At 34.8% G+C, this 26186-nt stretch overlaps 1 pseudogene; it reads right to left on the reverse strand.

Annotated features, from left to right (window-relative positions):
* Positions 1-11584: 11584 nt before the first annotated feature.
* LOC127547270 (60S ribosomal protein L3-like) lies at positions 11585-17777 on the reverse strand (annotated as a pseudogene).
* Between the last annotated feature and the right edge of the window lie 8409 nt (positions 17778-26186).

The following is a 26186-nucleotide window of genomic DNA, read 5'->3' on the forward strand; positions in this document are numbered from 1 at the left end:
AAAGGGGAAGATATCTAAAGTTTTAGTGCTTTCCCCATTTTTAGATGTGTGGAGCTCCCATGGAAACCCTTGCTGGGCAAAGAAAGATAGCTCAGGCAGCAATTAACCTTGGGTTTGTTGTGTCTAATTTTAGGCAAATGTACAAAATAGCCAGTTACAGGGCTTCACTATTAAATTGCCAAGCAACCATTTGGGAAAAGCCATGGTAGAAGCACCTTCTGTGGGAGCTACTCAAAGTGAGAATGCCCTAGCAATTTTGCCACAGAAAACAGTTTTGTATTGTGTGGGGAATAACTGAAATCAGTCAAAGAAATTACAAGCTATCCATTCACTGTGGACTTCTAAAAAGATTACCTAAAGATGTAAGAAACACAAATTGAGACTATGGGAAAATGAACATGCTAATAACTTGTTGGTGTCTGTATGTGGACTGGTTAACTGTTCTGAAATTACTTGAGAAAAGGGACAAAATGGTCAGTACTCTTTGACTGAACACAAGGAGACCAAAGACAGAAACAAAAGGCCCTATGTGTATTCTTACTACTTTTTTTTTTTTTTTTTTTTTTTTTTTTTTGTGGTATCAGAAAACTAGAAACAAAGTTGGTGCCCATTAATTAGGAAATGGCTGAATAAATTCTGCTATATGAAAGCAATGGTACATTATTGTTCCATAAGGAAAGATGAAGATATATGTTAACATGGATCTAAAGTTGGAAAGGATATCACAGGCCATCTAATTTAGTCCAACTCTTTTATAGTACAAATGAAAAAACTGAAGCCTAGGGAAATTAGTTTGCCCTAAGTCATAGTTAATCAGAGGTGGGATTTGAGATCATGTTCTCTGACCACATTGCTTTTTCTCCAATATGACACATGGAGAATATGAGAAAATATATTATAGATTTAGAGCAAGAAAGGACTTTATGAGGAAATTGAGATTTTGTGTAAATTAGTAAACATTTATTAAATGCCTCTGTGCCAAGAATTGTCCAGGATACATCTTAAACTCAATATGTCCAAAACTGAACTCATCTTTCCTCCCAAACCCTCCCTCCTTCCAAACAACCTATTATTTTTGAGAGACCATCCTCCTAGTCCCCTGGATGTCATTGTTGAGTCTTCTCTTCTCTCACTGCCCATATCTAATATGTTGCCAGGGCCTGTTGATTTCACCTTTTCAATATCTTGATTACTGCAATATCCTTCTTCTAGGTCTGCCTGCCTCAAGTATCTCCTACTTTAAGTCTCATCCTCCATTTAGCTATCAAAAGAATTTTTCTAAAACATAGGTTTGATCATATTCCCACCCCCCTTTCCCATCTCAATAAACTTCTGTAACTCCTTATTACCTCCACTATCAAATACTAAATTCTCTCTTAGAGAGAAGGACTCTCTAAGTCCTTTGTAATCTTTTTTCCTTCCTCTCCCCCCCAAGTTTTTCTAATTTCCTTTCATCTTATATTATTGTTATCACTTCCCTCTCCCCCTCATCCTTAAGTACTCTTCAAATCTGCTATTCTTTGAACAAGACATTCTTTCTCTGGACTACAGGTATGTACACTTACTCTTCCCCATACCTGGTATGTTCTCCTTTCTCATTTTTGTTTCCTGGCTTCTTTAGCTTCCTTCAGTCCTCAGCTAAAATCCCACCTTTTACAGGAAACCTTTTCCAATTAATTCTAGTGCCTTTCCTTCCCTCTGTTGATTGTTTCCTTTTTATGCTGTATATAGCTTTTATACATTACTTTAATGTTGTATCTTCCATTGGATTATGATGTCTTACCTAATCAGTGGACAACATGCAAACATATCTCTATTACAGCTCCAATAACTTAAATTAAAATTCCTATATTGGGAGTAGCTAGGTGGGGCAGTGGATAGAGCACTAGCCCTGAAGTCAGGAGGACCTGAGTTCAAATTTCATCTCACACACTTAACACTTCCTACCTGTGTGACCCTGGGCAAATCACTTAACTCCAATTGCCTCAAAAAAAAAAATCCTATATTGGTACCATTTATGTCTTTCCTCTCTTCTGCTTTTTTACTCTTCTAAATCTACTTTTTGTCTTCAATATGACTAGGAATCATCTGATTCTTTCTTTACCTACATTGTTTTAATCTGATTATCTCTACTCAGTACTAGGACAATCCATTGTGATTCTTCCAGTTACTTCTAAATATCTTACTTTCTGGTATTTGCAGGCAGTCCTGGGAATCTTAATTACTTCCTTACCTTTTTTGTTTCTCTTGAGTTCTGGAAGGAGAAAGTACTAAGACCAAGGGTCCTCTTTTAATCTATTTCCAACTGGATTTCTTTGTGATCTTTTTATTCAGCTCTTGAAACCCTATATTCTTCACTGAAAGGTAGTAAGACATAGTGGTTAAAATGTTGTTCTTAGAATCAAGAAGACCTGTCATCATACCTTGTCTCTGACACATATAGCTTTTTGACCATGGACAAGTTATTAAATCTCTCTTTGAGATGGACAACTGTAGATTACACGACAAGGGTGTTGTCAGTCTTTATTGATTGAGGGAGTATCCACATTAGCAGTGCCCTATACACCTAGAAATCACAGGGCTGGGTCAACTTTTACTATAATAGTATTACATACCTTTTCCATTCTCGTCAAATAACTTGGATTGAAGTCATCTGTAATGTTTTCCATAAATTCTCCTCCTCCACATCTCAAAATTTTTTTGTCTTTGTGTATATTGTCTCTCATCTCTCCTGTCTCAGAAAAGATTTTCTTTTTTGTCAAAGCTAGCCCTTCAATCTGTGATCTTGATTCCATCCTCTTTTATCTACTCTGGAACTTTGTTCACTTGGTCATCTACTTTCTATTTCACTTTTCATAGTTCTTTCTCCTCTTCTTACATTCTCAGTTCCTGTCTATCCTAATTTAAAAAAAAAATCTCCTGAACTGTCATTCCTCTAAACTATTAGCCTATATTGCTCTTCCTCCTTATTTCCAAAAGCCTATAATCATTCTCTTCATATCCTGACTATTCCCATTTACATTTAAATCCCTAATAATGGATAGTTCCACTTTTATTCTTTCCAAAGTCAATGTCATCTCCTTATTGCAAAATCCAGTGACCCTCCTTTTTTTTCATTTCTCATTCTCCTCAACCTCTCTGATAAATTTGACATTGTTGACTACCACCACTTTCTTGATGTTCTTCTTGGTTTCTGGGATACATGTTTTCATTGTTCTTCTCTAATCTCTCCTTTACTTTATTTTTTTAATTTTACAGGATTAAATTTGATCTCATTGTCTCAGGTCTTTCCCCAATACAATCCATTCTTCAGTAACTGTCATAATCTTTTTCATAAAGCACACATCTAATCATTTAATTATTATAGGAAACTCCAATGGCTCTCTGTTGATTCTAGTATCAAATAAAAACTTTGTCATTTGAAGCCCTTCACAATGCAGCTCCACTCTATTTTTTCCAGTTATAATACATAAAAATGGCTATCTTCCTTTCCCTCACAAATGCTACTACATTATCTGCTTGTATATCTCACTATGTTTTTGCCTTCCTGCAAGATTCTGCAAGGCAGCACCTTTTCATTTTTTATAAGAAAGTTTTCCTTAAAATTATCTTGTATCTGTTTTGCATAAACTTGTATATGTACATATTTTTGTCTATGGGTATCCACTTGTTAGAGTGTAAGCTCTTCAAGGGCAGATACTACATTTTTGTCTTTATATCAATAGCATCAAGCAGAGTATCTGACACAGAGTATCAGGGCTTCATTATTATTTGTTGATTAATTCACAGATTTTAGAGAACAATTTTAAGGCGACATGTAATAATTCAAGACTTTAAGAATCTGCAATATCATTTGTATATGAGTACTCTTTGCATCTATGCAAACAACCTATAACTTTCAGAACTGAGTTGAATGTGGCTAATTATTTATCAATTTGTCTTTAGCTCTCTGGTAGGAAGCTTTTCCAAACTTAGCTTGGATACACAAATATTCAGTTGCCAAGACTATATTTAATGGTTTCTAGAATGGTAGCATCTGCCAGAGATTGTGCTGAGATGGTCTAACCTTTATGAATGCAAAATTACCATCAGATCACATAGAGTATCTAGTCTGTGGCATGCAATAGCCTATAAGATAATGTTATTATCCCTATATCATAAATGAGAAAATTTATTCTCAGGTTAAGTGGCTTAAATTATGTTATATAGCTAGTAATTTTCAGAAGTAGGATTGAACTCATTTTTTTTCCTGCTTCTTAAGCTCAGTGTTTCACCAGTCATGATGAAGCCCTTGAAACTTGGAAATATTGCTCTATGGATTATTTTATTAGGATATCATTGTTGAAGGAATATTACTATCAAATATGTCTTCATTTTATTTTTGCTCAGGTCCTTTAAAATTTTTTTCTTATTTTTCTTATTTATTTGTCTTTAGGTTATACATGTAAATTCATTTTTTTTTTTTTTTTTACATATTTCTATATGAGTCATGTGGGGAGAGAAAAGTCAGAACAAAAAGGAAAAACCATTTAAAAAAAACCCAGAAGAAAAAAAAGGCAAAAATAACATGCTTCAGTCTTTACTCAGTCTCCAGTTTTCTCTCTGGAAGCAGATGACATTTTCTATCCAAAGTTTATTGGAATTGTCTTGGATCATTGAATTGCTAAGAAGAGCCAAGTCTATCATGCTTTCAAACCTAACTATTCCTATCATCAAAGAGAGGACAATTGTGGTTACTCTTTTTGCATATTTTCTTAATATCAAAGATTACAGCATGTTATAAATGTATCAGAAGTGGCACAGTAGAGAGAATGCTGCTCTTGAAGTCAGGAAGATTCATCTTCCTGAATTCAAATCTACTTTCAGACACTCACTATCTCTACTATCTCTGTGATCATGAGCAAATCACTTAACCTTGTTTATCTCAACTTTCTCATTTGTAAATTGAGCTAGAGAAGAAATGGCAAATCACTTCACTATCTTTGCCAAGAAAAGCCAAATGGAGTCACAAAGAATCAGACATGATTGAAAAATGACTGAAGAACAATACTGAATACAAAGTCCTATGAAACCCAGGCTCAGAAATAAAGACAAATACTGAAATATATAAATGGTTTCTGGTAAATCAATCATCCTGAGATTTTTGAATTAATTTTTAAAAAATTAATAACATTATTTGAGAGTCATTAATTGAAAATAACCTCTTTCCATAGCAATATGCTTGCCTACTTGCCAGGTCGTGTCTTGTGCAAAATAGACAGGTGTTTACATGGTATGATGAGAGCTTTTAAAAGACTTTACTTATCCCTACATATTTTTAAAAATACATTTTGTTAAAACATTTTGATTGGCACAGCAGAGACTATTCAACAAGCATTTAAGTACATTCCACTAAAATATAACTATCAAACAGGGTGGTTATTACTAATTGTTGCATGTTACTTGTTATTTCTATAGTAAATAGTACCATAGATTTAGAATTGGAAGAGACCTCAAAAGTCATCAAGTACAGCTTTCTCTTTTCATAAATAAGGAAATGAATGCCAGTGAAGCTATGTGACTTGTCTAAGGTCATATACCTAGTAAATAACAAGATCTGGGATTTAAACACAGGTCTCTTGACCCATCAAGTACAGGGTTTTTTTCTCCATTATGCTATTTATTGATCATAAATGGAAAGGCAGGAAATATGCTTTAACTTTAATGATTTAATGTCAACATTTTTCATCATCTTTGGCCCAAGTTTTATAAGTTTGTATTGTTTTATTTATTTATATTTGTAATGTGTTGTTTAGATTTTGCACTAATTTTGGATTTTTTTTTTTTTTTGGCTCTGCTTTTTTTCACTCTATAAATTTAAAAAGAAAACTTGATATCTTTTAAACATTTATCTGTTGGGTCTGCATCATTTCTCTATAAAAGTCTTCCCCTACTTTTTGAAATTAAAATATAATAGTATTTCATCATATTCATAAGCCATAATTCTCTAAAACCCATTTTTAAATCTTTGTGCCCCTATTTTGTTATCAGATGCCTGATGTTAAAAAATAATTTTATGAATGTTTTTCTCTAGCTAGATTACCTATCAGTAGGATCTCTGGTCAAAAATTATGAGTTATTTAGTAACTTTTCTTTCATCATTCCATTATTCCTTCTATATTAGGGCCAATCCACAGCTCTAACAGTGATAATTATTATATCTGTCTACCCAAAGCCATTGAATTTTCCTATTTTTTCCAATTTGTTAAGTATGAGAATACATTAGAGTTATTTTAATTTGATTTTCTGTGATTATTAGGGATTTTGAAAAGAATTTATATGTTAATTGATAGTTAAGATTTCTTTTTTGAAGTCTTTGTTTATATCCTTTGACTATTGTTTACTTTTATTTTTTGTCTTGTCTACTTGTAAAGTTTTTCTATTTATTTATTGCAAAGATTTTTTTCCCATTTTGAATCTTTTCTTCTATGAGCATTAATTCTGAGTGAACGGCTTCTAATTTTATATAATTACATTTCTCTATTTCATCTTTAATCATTTTATTTTTCCCATTATCTAGTTATGAATTCTTATGAAATCTATGATAGTAAAAGGAATAAACTTCTATTTTCCTTCATTTTTTAAAATAAGGAAGCTGTTTACATTTAGATCTTTCATCTATTTAGAATTTTTTTGTGATATTTAGTGTAAGATATTGACAGAAACAGTTTCTGCTAATTTGATTCCCAGTAGTTGAAATGAAGATTCCCTTTTCCAGACATTTATATTCTTGGATTTCTTGCTTTTGATTTTGTTTATCTAATCTCACTCATCTATTTTTCCATTTTTAATCCAGTCCTAGACAGTTTTGATAATAATTATTTTAAAATAAAATTGAAGTCTAGTAATAGCAAATCCCCTTACTTCCATTTTTAAAATTAAAATTAAAAAAAAAATTAAGCAGCCCATAATGAACCTGGAAAAAATAATAAGGGTATCTAGAGCCACAATTTTCAGTGGACTCAATGTTGTGATGATAAGAGATTGATATTTGGATTGGACCTATATTTATTGATAAAAAAAAATTACAAATGAAAAATATCATCTACTCAAGCAGATCATTACCTTCTTTGCAAAACATAGTTTTAGAGTTATTTAGAGCACTGATAATGTCCAGACAGTCTAAAAGCTCACTGACACAGGATCACACAGATAATATGTATCAGAAATGTATATCACACAGGTAGTGTGTAACAAAAACATAAAGGCAGCATGCTTCTATGTATTTTAGGAGCATTTAACATCTATCATTTCTTAATCTTAAATTGTTTTTATTTTCACTGTATTCTCCTCTTTCCCTTCCCTATACATCACCTTCAATGACACAGCCATTGAGTATCAGAATAATAATTAACAATTTTTATGTCTGAGGCATGAAAATTGAGTCCATAATAATTTTGTTTTGTTTTGTTTTTTAAAAAGAAATTCATTTAAGAAGAAGAAGAGGTTGGTTCATATCAGCCTAAAGGCTGGAGTTGTGGGGGAAGGGCAAGATTATCTGTGGAGCAGCTTATTGGGGTGCAGCCCCTTGGGGGAGGAAACAGGCTGTCTGGTAGTTTCCTATTTTTAATTATTCTTACTAACTAGGTGCTAAGGTATATTGTTTTTATGTTGCTGATTTATGATGCTTCTGAGCACCATTGATGCCTAGGGTGCAGTAGTCATTATAGTGATCTTTTGGGTTCTTATTATCATGTTCCCTGCAAGTCAAGATGACCAAGTGACCCATGAAATTGAAATAAATTCTGTCCCCTTTATTTATTTTTCTATGGAAAGTCAGGAAGCTGTCTTTTAATTTCATTGCATCTTCTTATGATCTCATTTGTAAAAGAATGTCATTATTGATATAGTCAATTCATGGCCAAATATATCACCTCTAATGGGTTTTTGGGAGAATTATTTCATATTTAAAATACCAATAGTAATGTGAATGTTTATAGAATCTAAAAATCTTATCATTCTTAGCACCCTCCATTGCTTCTTCTGTTTGGTACTTGACTACTATCAAAAGAAGGCCAGAAAGACATTACATCATTTTTCTTTGTTTTATGGGCTGCTGAAGAAAAAGGATTTACATAGAAGCATAATGAGACTATTTTATGTAGTATAAAAGGCCACTGAATAGAAGTAATAGGAAGGCAACTTTCAATTCAACCTAAGAAAAAACTTTCTAAAATTTAGAGATATTCAAAAATGGTTTCAGCTGTTCTTTCTTGGTTCATTTACCTTTCTGATCTTCTGCTCTCTTTTGCTGTATTGAGTTAATGTAGCTATTGGAAGGATGTAGCAATAATCCTAAAGCCACATATCATCACACATAGCATGACCTTAACATACTCTAATATTTTAAAGTTCTGTTCTAAGTCCCTTTCCTTTTCTCTTTACCTTCTGTCACTTAGAGATCTTACCAGATCTTTTGTATACTGAATATTTCCAATGGAATATCCCATAGGCATCTCAAATTTATTGTGTATACCTTAATAGCAAGTCCAAAAGAGAATTCTCTTCCTTTCTCCCCTATCTCCAAACCTACCTTTTTTTCCTAAACTTTATTTATTCTGTTAGGGCATCACATCCTTCCAGTCATCCAAGCTGAGAATCTCAGAGCCATATTCAACTTCTTATTCTCCCTCACCCTATATATTTATAGTTTTCCCTTCATAATGCAACTTTCCCCATTGTGGTTTTGATATGTTGCACGTCAGCATAAAAAATTAAATGGGAATTTTGTAGAAGCTGCAGACAACATATAAAGACCAGCAGACCACATAGAAAAAATTTAGAAACTCACAAATGCATAATATATGTACATCAACATATTTTATCTTTTAATACCATAATAATTCAAACTTCTCTGATATAAAAGGGGGGTCAAAATATTATAAAATGCTTTTAGATCTTGTAAAGTTCTTTACATATTATCTCATTTGCTCTTTATAACATCTCTGGGAGGGAAGTGCTATTATTAGCCCCATTTTGTAGATGAAACTGAGGCTATGCAAATAAGTGAATTTTCCAGAATCACAAAACAAATAAGCTTATGAGACAAGATTTAAACTCAGGTATTTCTGTCTCCAAGTCATCACACTATCCACTGTACTATCTAGCTATCTACCCATTACTTCTATTAAATAGAAATTCCTCTGTTTGACATTTAATAAAATTTATAAATGTGTCCCCAACTTACTTTTCCAATCTTATTATACTTCATTCTATTGCCTCTATAATCCGACCAAATTGACCTCCTGATTCTTGTTCTATAAGTGGGTCTCTGTTTCCTATCCTGACCACACATGACTTCTTCCAAGATCATGCATGAAATAGGAAGTCTTTCATGATCCATCCTTCCTTCCATCTTATTACTAGTGCCTCATTCAGTCGCCCAAATTATTGGTAGTTATTATTTATGTGTGTGGAGTTGTTCAGGGCAATCTGATTAATGGATTTTATCCCCTTCTCCCACTCCAGCTCAATAGATTTTATTCATAGAAAGTCAGGGCAGATAACAGAGACAAAAAAATCTGGAGGTTTTAAAGTAAGTGTAAAAAAATGTTTAAACTCTTTGTTAGCTCTTTCCCTGATATAAACAAGTCTTTACTCAAACTTGATGGGATGAAAAGAGAAGTCTGCCTTTGGCCTACTGAAGTTCAGCCATTCCTCAATTACTTTTAAAAAGCTAATTTGCTGGCTCTAGAGAAACAATTAGGTCAGAACCCTCCCAACAAGAGGGGATTTTTTGCTTTTACCCTATACTGGAGTGCAGTGTGAAAGTAGCAAGGAAAGTGAATTTCCCTATCCACCCTTTTCTTCTCTCTCCTTCCACCATGTTCTTTTGTATTGGAATCACCCAGTTGATGATCATCAGAGAGCAGGTTTATGAAAATCAGTGGAAATATTCTAGGAATATATGATTCTGGGGTGGAGATGGTAGGCAGAGAATAGCATCAATTATGGATTCAAGAGAGCATTAGCCCCTAAGAATCAAGCACTGGAAAAAGAACAGGTCAAGGGAGCCCAGTTAAGTGGCTTGTTCAGAAATTGAGAAGCCCTATAAGGACTCCAGGAAAGAACATCAGAACCCTATAGTATTAAAAGTGTGATTTTGTTCTCTGTTTGTGTGCCTCACTACTAACTACTGTACTCTCTGTATGTGTCCTCATTTTTCCATCTGATGCTGTATAAATTTGTATTTTGCCTCAAGTTTATTTGGGATAGTGTTTTATGATTTGCCATCTTAGTAAATGTCTTTACTTTGACCTAATTATAACAACTGGATGACTATTATATATAAATGCGACTATGATGCTAGTTTTAGAATGTGGACTCAGAGAGTACCTTGTATCCTGGGGGTAATAGTTACTACTGTGGAAACTGACCCCACTATTATGATTGTAAATTAGAAAAGTAATTCCCAGAGAGACTGTTAAATAAACATTAATGATCTCTGTATATGTTGTTTCCCCTGACAAAACCTGTTTCCTGAGGGCAGGGATTGAGTTACTTCTACCTTTGAATTCCCTAGTATCTAGTACTGGGTATGGTGCACAGTAATTACTTGTTGATTGACTGATTTGGAGACAATTATTTTTGATATTTAAGCAGATATTAGATTACCCCTTGTCAAGTAGAAGGGATTCTTGCTTTGGTTAGAGATTGAACCAAATAAATGTTTAAGATTTTACCAAATCTTTAAGATTTTATGATTTTATGTAGAAGGGATAATAGATTAATTGACAGAAAGCAGGGTCTTGAATATACATGAAACACAAATCAAATAAGAGTTTTATAGGGGTAGGAAAAGTTCAGAGAAAGGGGTTCCACAAAGGGAAGATATGAATGGAATAAGATAATGGGGGTGGGGATATGAAAACAGTTGCATGAATACTTTTTTTTTAAAGTAAGTTTTACTGATCCCTTTTGTGATTTATATCATTACATTTCTGGATATCCTTCCCTCCCATCTCTGCCAATTAAACTTTCTCTTGTAAGAAAGAAAAATAGGCAAAACTACCTACATACAGGCCACATTTGACAGTATGTCAATATATGCCAGAATGTCGTATATTCTGCATCCATGCTCTCCTACCTCTGCTAAAAGAAGTGAGAAATTTTTTTTTTGAGAAATTTTTTTATAGCTTCTTCAGGGATTGACTCACTTGTAAAAATTGTTTTCACTTTCATAAGCTGGTTATATAGAGACTTAGCCTTTAACTCCAGGGATGGTTAGTAAAAAGCATGTGACTTTTCAGATTGACATAATGTATTGTATCTATTGTATTTATCTTCAAGTAGTGGTGGAAACACTGAATTTGGGGGCAGAAAACTTTGATTCAAGTCTTCGCCTGTATACCATGGGATCTAAGCAAGTTGAGTCTCCATTTCCTTATCTGTGAAGTAGGGATAATGGTCTTTATGCTGCTTTCCTTTTAGAAGCAATTATAACTATCAGTATATGATCAAAGTATAAGTTATTTTTATTACTATTCTAATGGTAAGACATTTTAATACTATTTTATTCTGACTATATTGTCAAAATAATTTCAATTTAATTGAGAGTTGACCAAATTCCAATTGGCTTGGAAACAATAAGCTGTCTTTTCTTTAACAGTGGCATCCTTCTCAAGTGATTCCTGAAAACTTTCTTTTCTTCCACAGTCTGGAAGAGACCATGGGCAAATTTGAAGGTGGTTTCAATAATGCTTAAGTCAATCTTTGCCTGGATATAATGCATCTTTTCTATAAAGAGGGACTTTTGTAAGATGAGAATATATTTCTTAATCCCAATAATACAACAATTTAGCATGATAAAGTCATTGGTCACATTATCATAGTGAACAAACCCTCCCAGAAGGTTAATGCTCTTTTAAGACAGATCATAATTGCTAAGTTCACTATTTTTGATCACTTTACCATCCTTGATTTGTTCTTATTGATCTCAGCATGGTGGTGGTAGTCCTTCTGCCCAGTTAGGGCCACAGACAATGTCACATAGGTAGAATATCAAGCTCTCATAAAGGCCACCTTGTATTGGCTTTGGTGGGTTTTATGGGGCTGGTATCTTTGTTTGAAAACAACTGATGTCTTTGTAACTCTTGCCCTTGCTCACTCCAGTGACATCAATTATCTCATCCTGCCTAAATTTAGTGGACATAGTTACCTACTGCTCCAGTTTCTCTTGGCCCCAGTCCAATTGCTCAGTCACACTGCAGTTATTCACCTGGATCTCCATCAGGTGAGACAATTCTTCCTCAAAGGCAGCAGACACATTTAGGCATTGGCAATGGCCCAGATAACATGGAAATTCTTCTTGTTAAAATCTTTGAGCAGCTGCTTCTTGTCATCATTGTCCTGCTACTTCTTTTAAAAAAAATAATAATAGCCTTTTATTTTTCAAAATACATGCAAAGATAGTTTTCAACATTCAGTCTTGCAAAACCTTATGTTCCAAATTTTTCTTTCTCCCTCCTACTCTACTCCCATCCCATAACAGCAAATAATACAATAAAAGTTAGACATGTATACTTCTTCTAAACATACTTCCATATTTATCATGCTGCATAAGAAAAATCAAATCAAAAAGAGAAAAAATAAAAAGGAAAAAAAGCTTTCTATCACAAGTTTACTGGAATTGCCTTAATTTATCTCATTGTTGAAAACAGGCAAGTTCATCACAGTTGATCATCACAAAATCTTGTTGTTGCTGTGTACAATGTTCTCTTGGTTCTACTCAATTAGCATCGGTTCATATAAATCTTTCTGTGTCCTGCTACTTCTTGCAGGGTTTAATGAAGATCTCTATCTTGCATTTATCCAGTTCTATAAGAACTACCTCTTACACTCATTACTATTATACTCAATAAAATTACAGAGACACTGAGAGCTTTATACATCACCATTATAGTCTAGTCATTAACAAGACTTTATATAGGTTATGTACAAAGTTTATGAAGCTTTATACATAGCCACTGATGCCTACAAAGATCATGAAAATTTTCTCCATAGATATGACCACCTTGACTACTTCCTTTTTGTTCACCTTGGGCCTTGCAGCCCAAAAAGTGGATCTAGTAGGTCATCTTTGGCAAGTTATTCACTTTCCCTCAATATTTGCTGTTCCCCTTTCTAGACAGAAGACCTCATGCCTTGGTAGTGGAGCTCTACTGTGACATGCTGCAGCCCCCACTACGATGAGCCAGCAGAGGAGAATACTAGCTTAACTATCAAATAAAAATAAAAGCATAGAGACATGGTTGTAGAGTCTGTAACAATACCCCAAACTGACCAGAAGCAAACAAGTAACATCCACAGAAAACAAAGATTCCAAATTTTATACCTTTTATACCTTTAAGTAAGTGGACTGCTGACTTCTGTCGTGGCTAGAGCTTCCTGGCAGAATGCCTTATTTATAGCAGGATATACATGTGCCTAGTGGCAGTGTGGGCAGTGCAACATGACAGATGGAAGCTGACTCCTAGGGGAAAGAAGCTTCCTTTAACATTGCCCTATTTCCTGTTTTTGCTGCTATATTTACTAAAAGCATCTTAAGCATGTTATTTCATGAGGGATGATTCTGAAAACTATTTTCCCCACTTACAAGTCAGAATGCCTACTAACTAGATTAGATTGCTTTCATAAGGGAGATGTTATTTAGCAATAAAAGCATGAATAGGGCCCCAGGGCAAAAGGCAACCCTTAATTATTTGCACTGACCCTTCCCCAACTCCCTGCTCCTCATTTCCCCATCCTACTTGCTCTAGTACTCAGATCGTGATTTTACTTGCACTTTTCTTCTTGGCCTGAATATCTGCATATAAATCCCTGATTTGTGTACTTGGACTGAATCTTTCTTTGTATCTTCCTACTTATCGTAGCTGTCTGGACTTGAGCTAGACTTCCAAGCTCAATAGGATAGGAATTGGATAGATGTAGAAGAAAGGGAAAGTCTTTCTAAGGGTGTCAGATAGCAAAGACAAGTGGAAAGGTAGAAAATTATGACTTATTCTGGGGAATAATAATTAAGCTAGTTGGAATTAATATTTTGTACTGGAGAATAATGGACTATTATGTTAGAAGGGGCTATATTAGTTGGAACCAGATTTTTAAGATCCTTGAGTGCAATTCCAAGGAGTTTGGAGTTTGTCTTTTGATTATTTTTGAGTACCTAAGAATCATAATTTATTGAATGGTTCTCTAGGCTTCATCAAGAGTTTATTCATCAATATGTTTAGATGAACTGAGCATATTTAATCTATATTGAATTGCCTCTGAGAGGGGGTAGAGGAGAAGGAGGAAGAAAAATCTGGAACAGAAGGTTTTGCAAAGGTGAATGTTGAAAACTATCTTTGCATGTATTTGGGGAAAAAAGAAGCTATTAAAAAGAGTTTATTCATTTTTATAAGTTCTGATATACATAATGCTAACTATTTAAATCTGTATTTTCTCAAGGTGAGATTCAAAGCTCAAAACATTAGTTCCTGGCTGAGAATGAGAGTGGAAATTAAAAATTAGAAATCAATTTAGTAAATTGTACAGAGATCAGATGCAGAAATGTGCTGTGAAAAGATATTGGATCTGGAATTAGAAGATTCTTTGATGTTTAAGACCTGATCAGATTTACCACTTATTAGCTGTATGAACTTAAGTCAATTTCTTCACTTTACTAGGACTGGACTTGATGATCTTAAAGATTTCTTCCAGTTATAATACTGACCATTTGCGAATTCAGGCTCTGACACAAACTATGTAATCTTTAATTTTTCTATATCTATTTCTTTATCTGTTCAATGAGGGTAGATGCTTATGCTACCTACTCATTAGATTAGGAACCATTCTATAAGTGGTAAGCAATAAATAAATGTGACCTATTGATAATATTATCTTTCTGGCACTGTTTCTTTTACATATTCTCCAGATTATTTTACTTTATTTATTAAATATTATTTCTTATAATATATATCTAATGGATTATTTGTTGTTTTGAACAGATCTAGTGTTTTCTTGCCTTTGAGTCTTTGCTCATATTGTGCTTCATATTGGAGAAGACACACTTCTCCAATCTTCATTTGTTAAAATTCTATCCATTCTTCAAACCTAGTCAAAATTTCATCTAAGATTTTTATTGATCCTTTAATCATATATCTAATCAGTTGTGCTCCCAGACTCATCTTCCTACTTCTTTTAAGTTCCAATTAAAACCCTACTATTATAGGAAGCCTTCTCCAGCCTTCCTAATTCATGTGTCTTTCTTCTGTTAATTATTTTTTATTTGTTCTATATATAGTCTATATTGTAAATATTTGTTTACATGTGGTGTCCCCATTAGAAAAACTCCTTGAGGGAGGGACTTTTTTTTAAAATCTTCACAGCTTAACGCAGATCCAGGCACATAAATAAATAAATATTTATTGATTTAAAGATCAATTCATATGAAAGCTTGTAGTACTTTGTATCTCTCTTCTGATACTTGCCATGCTGTTCAATAACCAATCAATAAACATCTGTTAAATGCCTACTATGTGCCAGGTACTGTGCTAAGTGCTCAGCATACAATATGAAGCAAAAGATAGTCCCTTCCCTCAAGGAGTTTATAATCTAATGAGACTGACAATATGCAGACAAATATTTACAAAACAAGCCTGTATTCTGATTAATTGCAGTCATTTTAATGACTTGATTTAGATTTAGGTAGTGGACTTGATCAGTATTACTACAACACTACAATTGTTTTTATAGCTATGAGCCATTTTTTTTTGGCATTGAGGTAAATTATCTTTTTTATTTGGTTTGAATCATTGATGTCATGAGGGTAAGCAGGGGTGTAAAGAGAAATGTTTAAAAGCCAGATCTCTGGGGGGAAAAGCTAACCACATTTTAAAGATTAATATGCATTCTTAACATTTTCTTCATTATTTTCCTAAGTCTAGACAATCAACAAAACAAATTGAGCCTTTTGTAGCATTTGCTGGTACCCAAGGCATAAATGCTCACACTGAAAATTTAATAATAAGCTCTTAAGCCAGTTTGAACTGGCTCCAGAACACACCTGAGTATAGAGAACTACCTATGAAGACATTCCTTCTACTCATGTGCTCAGCATCTGCTTTGCAACTTAGGGTCATCTTGGTCACTGAAAAGTTAAAAAAATTTGCCTAAAGTCATATAGCTTAATTTTCCAGATAACTGAAGCTAACCACAAGTCCTGAAAGTTTTTTCAATGGTAACTATTTGGGGTGAATAGCACAGTGCACTGAACACAATTTTACTTGATGACTCAAGGTCATAATTATGAACATGTGCTCTTGTACTTGGCTTCACTTGTAATATTTCCTTCTATTACCATATAGTGAATCTCTTAGGAGATAGTAAAGTGTGGAAGGTCTTCTCCTACAGTAAATAATTCCAGAATACTAGGCCTTGGGAAGCTTGAGACTTTTTTTGATTTTTCATTCTCTTAGGTTATCAATTGTCAGTTTTTGATAGTGGCAGGATTCCTGCCTCTAAGAGTACCCTCCCTTCTTGCTAGAATTGGCTTGGGATGAAGAGGATGAAACTTGGTAGAATTGTACATAAAGTAAACATGCTCTAAGCTAAGACCAGAGGAGCTATCCTGTGAGGAAAGGAAGAGCTTTATTTGGGCTAGGAATTTGTGGCATCAATTAAAGATATGCAAAGAAATCTTTCTTCTTATTTCTAAGGTTTTTTTTTTTAACTGTCTTCCAGACAATTAATGGGTAATTGTCCTTCACATAACTAAGGTGTTACTTCACATAGCTAAAATAAAAACCTTAACTGAACCCAAAACAGTAAGTTGAATGGCTTCCATATACAAGATGGTTTTTATTTAGTTAGTTTACCTGAATGATGTTGAATTTATTTCTTTATCCAGAAGGAGAATTTAATCTAGAAGGTCTTGAAGACTGTCCCAGTGTAATGAAAGCTCTGGAAGGTCCTATCATGTTGGAAAGGCAGAAATTCCTTTATTATTTCCAATAATATTTGGATGTCCCTGAATAGTAATTGAGAGGCAACATGATGTTGTGGGTGAATGACTGCACTTGGAGTTAGGAAATTTTGTGTGGCAGGAGCAATATTTTGGGTCCTCCTTTCCTGAAAGGAAAGTTTTTCCTTAAAAGGGATTAAGAACAAACTTGAGTCTTGTTTGGTTCATGAGACTAAAAGCTCAGGCTGATGAAATCACTTCTTGGTGAAGGAGTACAAAGCAGTCATAAGGAGTTCTAGACACTCTGAAACTTGGCTAGTAGGTAAAAGTGGTTAACATGTGTAAGGGAACTTCAGATTCAGCTGAATTAACTGGACTTGTTCTCAATGCCTAGTAGGTAAAAATGGTTAACATGTGTAAGGGAACTTCAGATTCAGCTGAATTAACTGGACTTGTTCTCAATGCCTATCCTTTTCCCTTTTTGGCTTAGTAAACCTCTTTTTGTTAACTGTTGAATGATCTACAAGTGGTGTGTGTGTGTGTGTGTGTGTGTGTGTGTGTTTTGTTTTGGCCAATATCAAACCTAAACTACTACAGGATTGACTTTGGGTAACTCCCCCTTTTTTGGGCCTGTTTCCTGATTTTATAGGTAAAATAAGTTGATTGGACTTATTGGCTTCTAAGGTCCCTCCCAGATCTAAATCTATCATCTTTCATAACCTTGTCCCCTCCTTTCAAATCTTATACTTTACTTCCTTACAGGTACTCTTTGATCCAGCTGCATTGGCCTCCTGGTCATTCCCACAATCAAGATTTTCTATCTCTCAGCTCTAGGCATTTTTTCTAACTGTTATCCATATCTGGAATTTGCCTGGAAAGTTTCCCCTCCTCATTCCCTATATTGACTTCCTGACTCCAAGTCTCAACTAAAATCCCATCCTTTACAGGAAACTTTGCCCAATCCCTCTTTATTATAGGGTCTTTCTTTTGTTAATTATTTCTTATTTATCTTTCATATAGATTGTTTAAACATAGTAGTTTGCATGTCATCTTCTCCATTGGAATTACAGTTCCTTCAGGAAAGGAACTGCCTTTTGCCTTTTTGTAAGTGCCTGGTATATAGTAGGCCTTTAAGTAATGTTGATTGATCTATCCAAAAATCAACCTAGCTCAATTAGGAGAGACTCATAAACAGGTTGGTTGTAAGGTGATGAAGTTTTCAGTCACAAATACTCTTGAAGACCTTCATAGATTTCTGTTGGTGAAAGAGGGAAATATTCATACCAATTCACAGATCCTCCAAGTATTAAAATCAGGAATAAATCATTTATTAATGAATTATGTTTTTTAGGGGTTTTTCTTTGAATTCCTTTGAGTTCAGAATAATATTTTAAAGATTTCATTTCAGACCCCTTCAGATTTTTTTTAAAAATTCATATTTTATTTTTCCAATTACATGTAAAAACATTTTTAACATTAAAAAATTTTTTTTGAATTCTAAATTCTCTACCTTTCCTCCAACCAAGGCAAGCAAATATCTTTGATATAGCATTGATATATGTTGATATAGTTAGCATTACATAGATTATACATATGTAATCATGTAAAACATATTTCCATATTAGATGTATTGTGAAAGTAGACCAAAACAAAATAAAAACAAACTTCACAAAACAAAAATAAAACTATGAAAAATAAAAAAAAGTATGCTTCCATCTGCATTCAGACTCCATCAGTTCTTTCTCTGGAGGTGGATAGAATTTTTCATAAAGAGTCCTTTGGAATTGTCTTGGATCACTACATTGCTACAAGAGCTAAGTCATTCAGAACTGATCATCATATAATATTGCTATTACTATTATAATGTTCTTCTGGTTCTACTTACTTTGCTTTGTATCAGTTCATATAGGTCTTCTCAAGTTTTTCTGAAAGCATCCTGCTAATTATTTGTTATAGCACAGCAGCATTCTATCATGATCATATTATACAATTTGTTCAGCTGTTTCTCAATTGATGAACATTCCTTCAATTTCCAATTCTTGGTACCACAAAAAAGAACTCCTATAAATATTTTTGTATATATAGGTACTTCCCATCCCATCTCCTTTTTAAAATCTCTTTGGGATACAGACTTAGTAGCAACACTGCTGGGTCAAAGTATGTGCAGTTTTGTAGCCCTTTGGGCAAAGTTCTAAATTATTCTCCAGAATGGCTGGATCAGTTCACTATTCCAGCAACAGTGCTTAGAATCTTAATTTTTCCATATCCCCTCTAACATTTGTCATTTTCCTTTTCTGTTTTATTGCTAAGTCTAGTAGGTATGAGGTGACACTTCAGAGTTGGTTTAATTTGCTTTTCTCTAATCAATAGTGATTTAGAGCATTTTTCTTTATGACATAAAGCCTTGACTTCTGAAAATTGCCTTTTCACATCCTTTACCATTTGTCAATTGGAAAATGACTCACATTCTTAGAAATTTGACTTAGTTCCCTATATATTTGAGAAATGAAGTTTTATCAGAAAAATTTGCTGTAAATTCCACCTCCCCACCCAGTTTTCAGTTTTTCTTCTAATCTTAGGCTCCTTCAGTTTGAATTGTAAGGACTCTTCAGAGACCTTAATCCTTTACTACAGTCTCCACCCCCTGCAGAACCTCACCTCTGAGAACAGTCCACATCTGCTAGTTTTCATCCAACCACACCAAGAAGGGCACTTAACACAAGGGCAGAGAGCAGATGCTTTTTATCCAGTGATACCCTGACTTTGCTGATGTGTAGATTTAATTGCTTGTTGTATCCCGAGACAATGTTTTTAGTGTCCCTATTACCGTTCCAAACCAAGCCTGTTCTGTCATACTCAGCTTGAACCCTGACCCTAAACTCAGACTTCTATCTTACTCCTGCTCAGAGCCATTGTTAACATTTTGAGGACTTGGGGCAGACACAGGCATGATGAATGAGATTAATGGAATGGGAAAGCATTTATTAAACACTTACTAGTTGCCAGATGCTGAAAATATAAAAAGAAGGCAAGATACTCCTTGTTCTTCAGGAGCTTACATCCTAAATCAGAGTCACACATAGGAGAGTTCAGTTGCAGACTGGCTAGAAGGGCCCCATGATCTTTTAGATATACAGTAAAGCAGAAGACAAAGTCCAGGAGTTTATAGGGTGCAATGCCTGAGAGTCTGAAGGACTTAGTGAGAGGGTAGATGATAAAGCATTGCTGTACCTAGATCTTGCTGGAAGAATTGTGGTTGATGACTTCCTGTTCATCTAAGCAATATGAGCTGTCATGTTTCTGACATGCCCCTTGAAAAGGTGGTTTCAGGACTGAGGATTACCTTAGAAAAGGACTCTGGTTCATCTCCATTGCAGAGGAGGGATGAAAGAAAGGGTCAGAATTTAGCCAGGAAGGGGCAACCAACCTGGTGTGAACTAGAGAATGGACACCAGGGCATGGGAAGGAAAGTATTCCTAGTGGTTGGGTCCTTGGGAGTTCACTGGAATTTATACTACTCTGGGCAGCCTAGGTGAGAGAGGGAAGGCCCTGGGTGGGCTTTCCTTGGTTCCTGCTTTTCCTAGGAAATGCAAAAGCCTTAGGGAGGGACTTCAGGGAGAGATTTCTTAGGACCAAGATCCTATAATGGGGAGAGAGAGCCTATGGGACACTTCAAGATGCCCCTGGATAGGGTCTAATATAGAATAGAACAATGCTGGGGAAGAGCTTACAGGTAATGTCAGAATCTGGGGATATCACCTTTTGGTCCCATTACATGCCACTGCTCAGAGATGACCATACCCATCTATTAATCATAACCTTAATTAAGAAAAGGGTACAAAGTTCAATCTGCCCCAGTTAGGCAGTTTAGCCATCAGGCTGGTGGCTCTTTCCCTAGACCTACCAAGTCTTAGGACAGGATGGAGAGATCCCAGCTGCCAGAGGATGTAATAATATTTGAGAGGGAGTGGAAAGAAACGATGTCAAACTACACCATCCACTCCATATAGTGAGCTGACCAATAGACCTCAGGAGAGTGTATGTGTGTTGGGAGTGGTGAGAAGAGTAGCCTGGGAGGTGATGCTAGAGATGGGATTGCTATAGATATGTGGGCCATGGGTGCAGAGCCATTGGAGGACACTGGGGCAAAAAAGTACACTCCTAGTCATCAGTAACCCTGGATCAGTCTCAGCTTATGGATGTTTGTGTCTCTTTGTGAGGCTCACCATATGCTTAGACTGCACGACTGCCTCCATCTTTCTAATCAATTTTAACCTTAACATTTAGAATAGTACAACTATCTTTTCTGTTATATATTATAATGCATATATTCTGACCCATGCCTCCTGTTCATACTGGCCATCTAGGCAGTAACTTTTGGCTGTATACTGTATCTCCTCTGCCCATAATACTGTTCTGAATTGTCACTATAACAATAACAATAACATATTTATATAATTTCTTAAAGTTTACAAAGTAATTTCCTTGCAACATGTCTTTGGGGCAAGTAGTGCCAGTATCATCACGCTTTTATTTATTTATTTTTGTGGAAGACAATTGGGGTTTAAATGACTTGTCCAAGGATCACACAACTGATAAGCGTCATATCAACCCCATTTTACAGTTGAGGAAATGTCTCAGAGAAGTAAAATCACTTGCTTTTAGTCACACAGCTAGTTAAATGTCTTTAGATGATGACTCCCCCAGTCTGATCATACCTCTGTCTATAGTCCTATCTTATTTATTTGGATATTTGCATGTTGATCATGACTTATCTTTCCAGACTTACCACGGTCTCCCATTTTGCTATGAAATCCCCAAATCTTGGCTCTGGCCTTATTCTTAGTATTTTCAGTAATTGCATAACACTTCGATTCACTGAAGCTGATGTTCTGATTCCAACTCACTCCCACTGATGAGGTCTTTCTTCCCTTTTGTCCTGGGTAATTGATTTTCAGAGATGTTCTGGAAAGTTATCCTTGCTCCAATTTCTGGAGTTCCATCTCTGCTTACTTGATAATTTACAGATGATCTATGGAGCATGGCCAAGTTTCCTTAGCCTATCTGAATATGTCTTGTGCAATTTTATTTCAGTTATAAGGCTTCATATCATTTGAGTCTTTTTAATTGATTGAAATACTTTCTCATCTAAATACAACATGAAGGCTAAAATAAGGTGGCCCAGTTCTGAACTCAGTCTTCCACTACATTTCTGTATAAAATAGTGATTGCACCAGTGAATTTGTGTGTAAGTGGAGGCAGTGATATATGCCTCTAGCGGTATCACACCAAATTTTTCTGTAGCTTAGTTTCTTCATCTATAAAATGGGAATAAAAATGTTTCCAGGGATATATCTTATAGGGTTGTGATAAAGGCTCTGTATGTAAAGCTCTTTGCAAGATAGAAAATTCTATGTAAATGATGATAATGACCTCAGAGGTCCTTTCAAGCTCTTATAGGCTACTCCATTCTGTGTGACCTCTCCTCTGGCTGTGATCCCTACTGTGCATTCTGCCCTAGTTATCTGGCCAGATTCCCAGTCCTAGAATCTCCTGGCTAGCCTAAACCCATGGTTACCCCTGACCTGGTGCTAATACAATTTAAAATGTAATTATAGGTATTCTCTGAGTTGTGAATATTTGATTTATGAGTTTCCATGTTCTATTTACCATAGGCACTAACCACATTTTTAATCTCTGGGTGAATTTATCAACTCTTGGGTGTGGGGAGGGAAGGAGGAACAAAACATTTCTGGAGCAGTGAAAGACAGCAAATGCATATATCCACTGGATGATACTTATCTCCATGCTTGTTTTAAGCCAGACTAGAGAAAAACAAAACATTCTCAAGACTGCTGGATTTGCCTGCTTGGAAAGTCCACTCCTTCCCATGGTCTGGTATTTTAACATGTTGTTGAATCATTAATGCTTCAGGCATGTTGTTTCCACAATATATATAATTGCACAATCCTATTCTAGGGGAGGGGAAATTTATACCATTTCCCTATGCTCAGAAGTGCCTGCTCACAGGAACTCTCTTATTGTAGAAAATCTTCTCAACAGCCGGACCAGAAAAGCAAAGTTCTGCGTTCTTTTCATACAGGGGTTTGTGCAGTGGATGGACAATGGAGAAAACATTTGCCTGATGCTCCTAGAAAGTGGAAATTTATAAACTAGTTGTTTTGTGTTTTTCCAACCTTGGGAGAAGGACATGTGTAAGGTCAGTGAGTTCTAAGCTATTCTCATAAACAGTTCCCATCTCCCTTCAGCTCCCCAAGTCCATAACTAAGATTAATTGAAAGGCTTTAAAACAAATGAGCAAGAATGAAGATGTCATCTCTTCTGTGGAGTGACTTGGAGGAAGAATCTGATGACATACATTTCACTTAGATGTCTCATGGGATCATGGAATTTCAAACTGGAAGGGACTTTGCTAATTTCATCCTGTCTTCATTTTTTAGAGGAGTACATTGAGGCTCAGAAAAGACAGGAGACTTGCCGTAAATAATCATATAAGTACTAGAGCTAGGTTTCAAATTCACGTCTTTAGACAGGACCTAGAGCTTTTCCCATTAATTCACTGGAAATGTTCTTGTATAAGTTTATGTAAAATATTCCCCAAATAAATTGAAATTATGAAATGTACCTTGTTGATAGAGTGGATAGTGTACTAGACTGGGAGTTAGGATGAACTGAATTCAAATCCTACCTCAGACTGTTACTAGAATGTGTGACTAAGGATAAGTCACCTAACCTCGGTCTACCTCAGTTTCCTCCACTGTAAAAGTGGATTATTATCTACTTTACAGGGTTGTTGAGAGAATTAAATGAGATAATATTTGCAAAGTGCTTTAAAAACCTTAAAACACTATATAAATGACGGCTATTGTTATGATTATTATTTGAATAGAACAACAGTGTATCCTTTTGAAAAGTTGGACATTCTTTTGCAATATGAGCAGTCATTTGGGAAACACTGTGATATAATAGAAAAAAGAACTGAATTTGGAGACAGCGGACCTAGCTTTAGATCCTGGCTCTGCTTCCTACTATCTGTACAACCTTGGGCTTCCTTATCTTTAAAGTGAAGTAATTGGACTAGCTGACCTCCAAAGTTGCTGCTAGCTCTAAGAGATATAGGTTTCTCATTCATTTTTTGGGGGAATCTTCATATATTGAATTTGCTTAAAGCAGATAATGTACCTATATATAAATCATATATGTATTTTTCAAAATTAAAAAATTGAACTTAATGATTTAAAAAATTGTTTTTATTTCACCTTTATTTCTAAATTTATAACTAGTCACCCCATTAAACAAAGAATCCAGAAAAAGGAGGTGGGGAGGGTAGAGAAACCAAGTCAGCAAAACTAACAAATGCAGCACTGAGTTTGACATTCTATTCTGTCAAAGACCCTTTGACTTCAGTGCTACAAGGAAAGAGGAGAGGTATGTTTTATCTTCTTGGGGACAGTGTACCTGAATACTCCAAAATTCTGGGATTTCATAACTGGATAGTCCCTCCACCAATACAGATCATACTCCTTGGTGCATTGGTGGCAACTAAGCAGTTTTGACTATTAAATATCCAAACTAATTATAGAGGACATATGAAGGAAGACACTATCTGCATCTGGAGAAAGAACTGACAAGTATAAAATGGTTTTATATACACATGTACATATATATGTATAAACATACACACATAAATACACATACATACACATATATACATATACATATTTATGACAAATGGTAACTATCTTTAGGGTGGAGATGGGGGGGAAAGAAAAAAGGGGGAAAACGAAAGTTTACAAGATAACTTTATCATATATTTAAAAGGAATAGCAAATTGTACATAATGGATTTACAGTTTCATGTATAATTATCCTACTCTGTTATGAAAATGAATGCTTCTTTTATTTCTTAAATTCAGAATTAAAAAAAAAAATGAATTGCTATAGCTGAAATAAATGAATTACTCCGAGGCCAGCCTTTTTGGTGATGAGACTTTTTGGACTTAACTGTATAGATTTGATCATATTGCCTTTCTATTCAATAAATGCCAGTGGCTCCTTTTCCACTCTTAGATCAAATAAAAACGAATTTATTTGGCATTTAAAGCTATTCACAGTATGCTCCCCCTCCCCCATCTATCCAGTCTTTTTATATATCAGTCCCCTTTATGCACAGTATATGGTCCATCCTGTTTTTCTGTCTGTTCCTCATCCATGACATTCCATCTGTTTTCTCAGTCCCTTTGCATGAACTGTCCCCTATGTCTGAAATACCCACCTTCCTCTTTTTTGTCTCCTACAGTTCTGTTCCTTCAACTCTGAATTCGATGGCTCCCTGCAGCAAGAGACCTTTTACTTCCATTCCAGGTGTTGATGCTCACTCTGCTAAAGCTACTCTCCTACTAAAGCCATACCCTGGGCATATTATCTATGTAACTATTTATGTAACAGCTAGCATAATAATAGCAAACACATATATAATGCATTAAAGTTTGAAAAGCATTTAACAAATATCTCATTTTCTTCTCAACAACCTGGGACACAGGTTCTATTACTCTCATGTTTATCAATGAGGAAAATGAGAGATAGAAAATTAGAAGCTTGCACATGGTCACACAGCTTGTTAATGTCTGGAGTGGGATTTGAATTCATTTTGCTGATTCCAGATCCAGTATGCTATTCATTATATCACCTAACTATCTTTTTATAGGAACATTTCTCCTGATTAGAATATAAGCTCTTTGAGGGTAGAAAATGTTTTTTGCTTATTTTCTTGTACTAAAAGCAATTAATATGCTTTAATGGTTAATTAACATGGTGCTTAGCACATAATGAGGAGCCATTAATAAAATACTTGTTAATTGATTGATTAGACTGGTTTTCAGATGGACAATCAATGTACATACCATCACCAGACCCATATTTGAAGTTCTTCCAGCTTGATACAGGATTTACTAGAGTTTCTGCTGTGCTAGCATAGACTTCAAGAACTTGGAGTCAGGTCTATATTAAAAGATTATGTTATGTAAAAACTAAAGTGGAATATTATAAATATCCAAATATTGCTTGATTTATATTGATCTGTACTGTTTTATCACTCATATTACATAAGATATATTTATACAAATCAATATTTGAGTATGTCAGTTATTCAATAAACATCGATTAAACCAGGTATCATGCTAAACACT

The sequence above is a fragment of the Antechinus flavipes genome, chromosome 1 (assembly GCF_016432865.1).
Source record: "Antechinus flavipes isolate AdamAnt ecotype Samford, QLD, Australia chromosome 1, AdamAnt_v2, whole genome shotgun sequence".
NCBI lineage: Eukaryota > Metazoa > Chordata > Mammalia > Dasyuromorphia > Dasyuridae > Antechinus > Antechinus flavipes.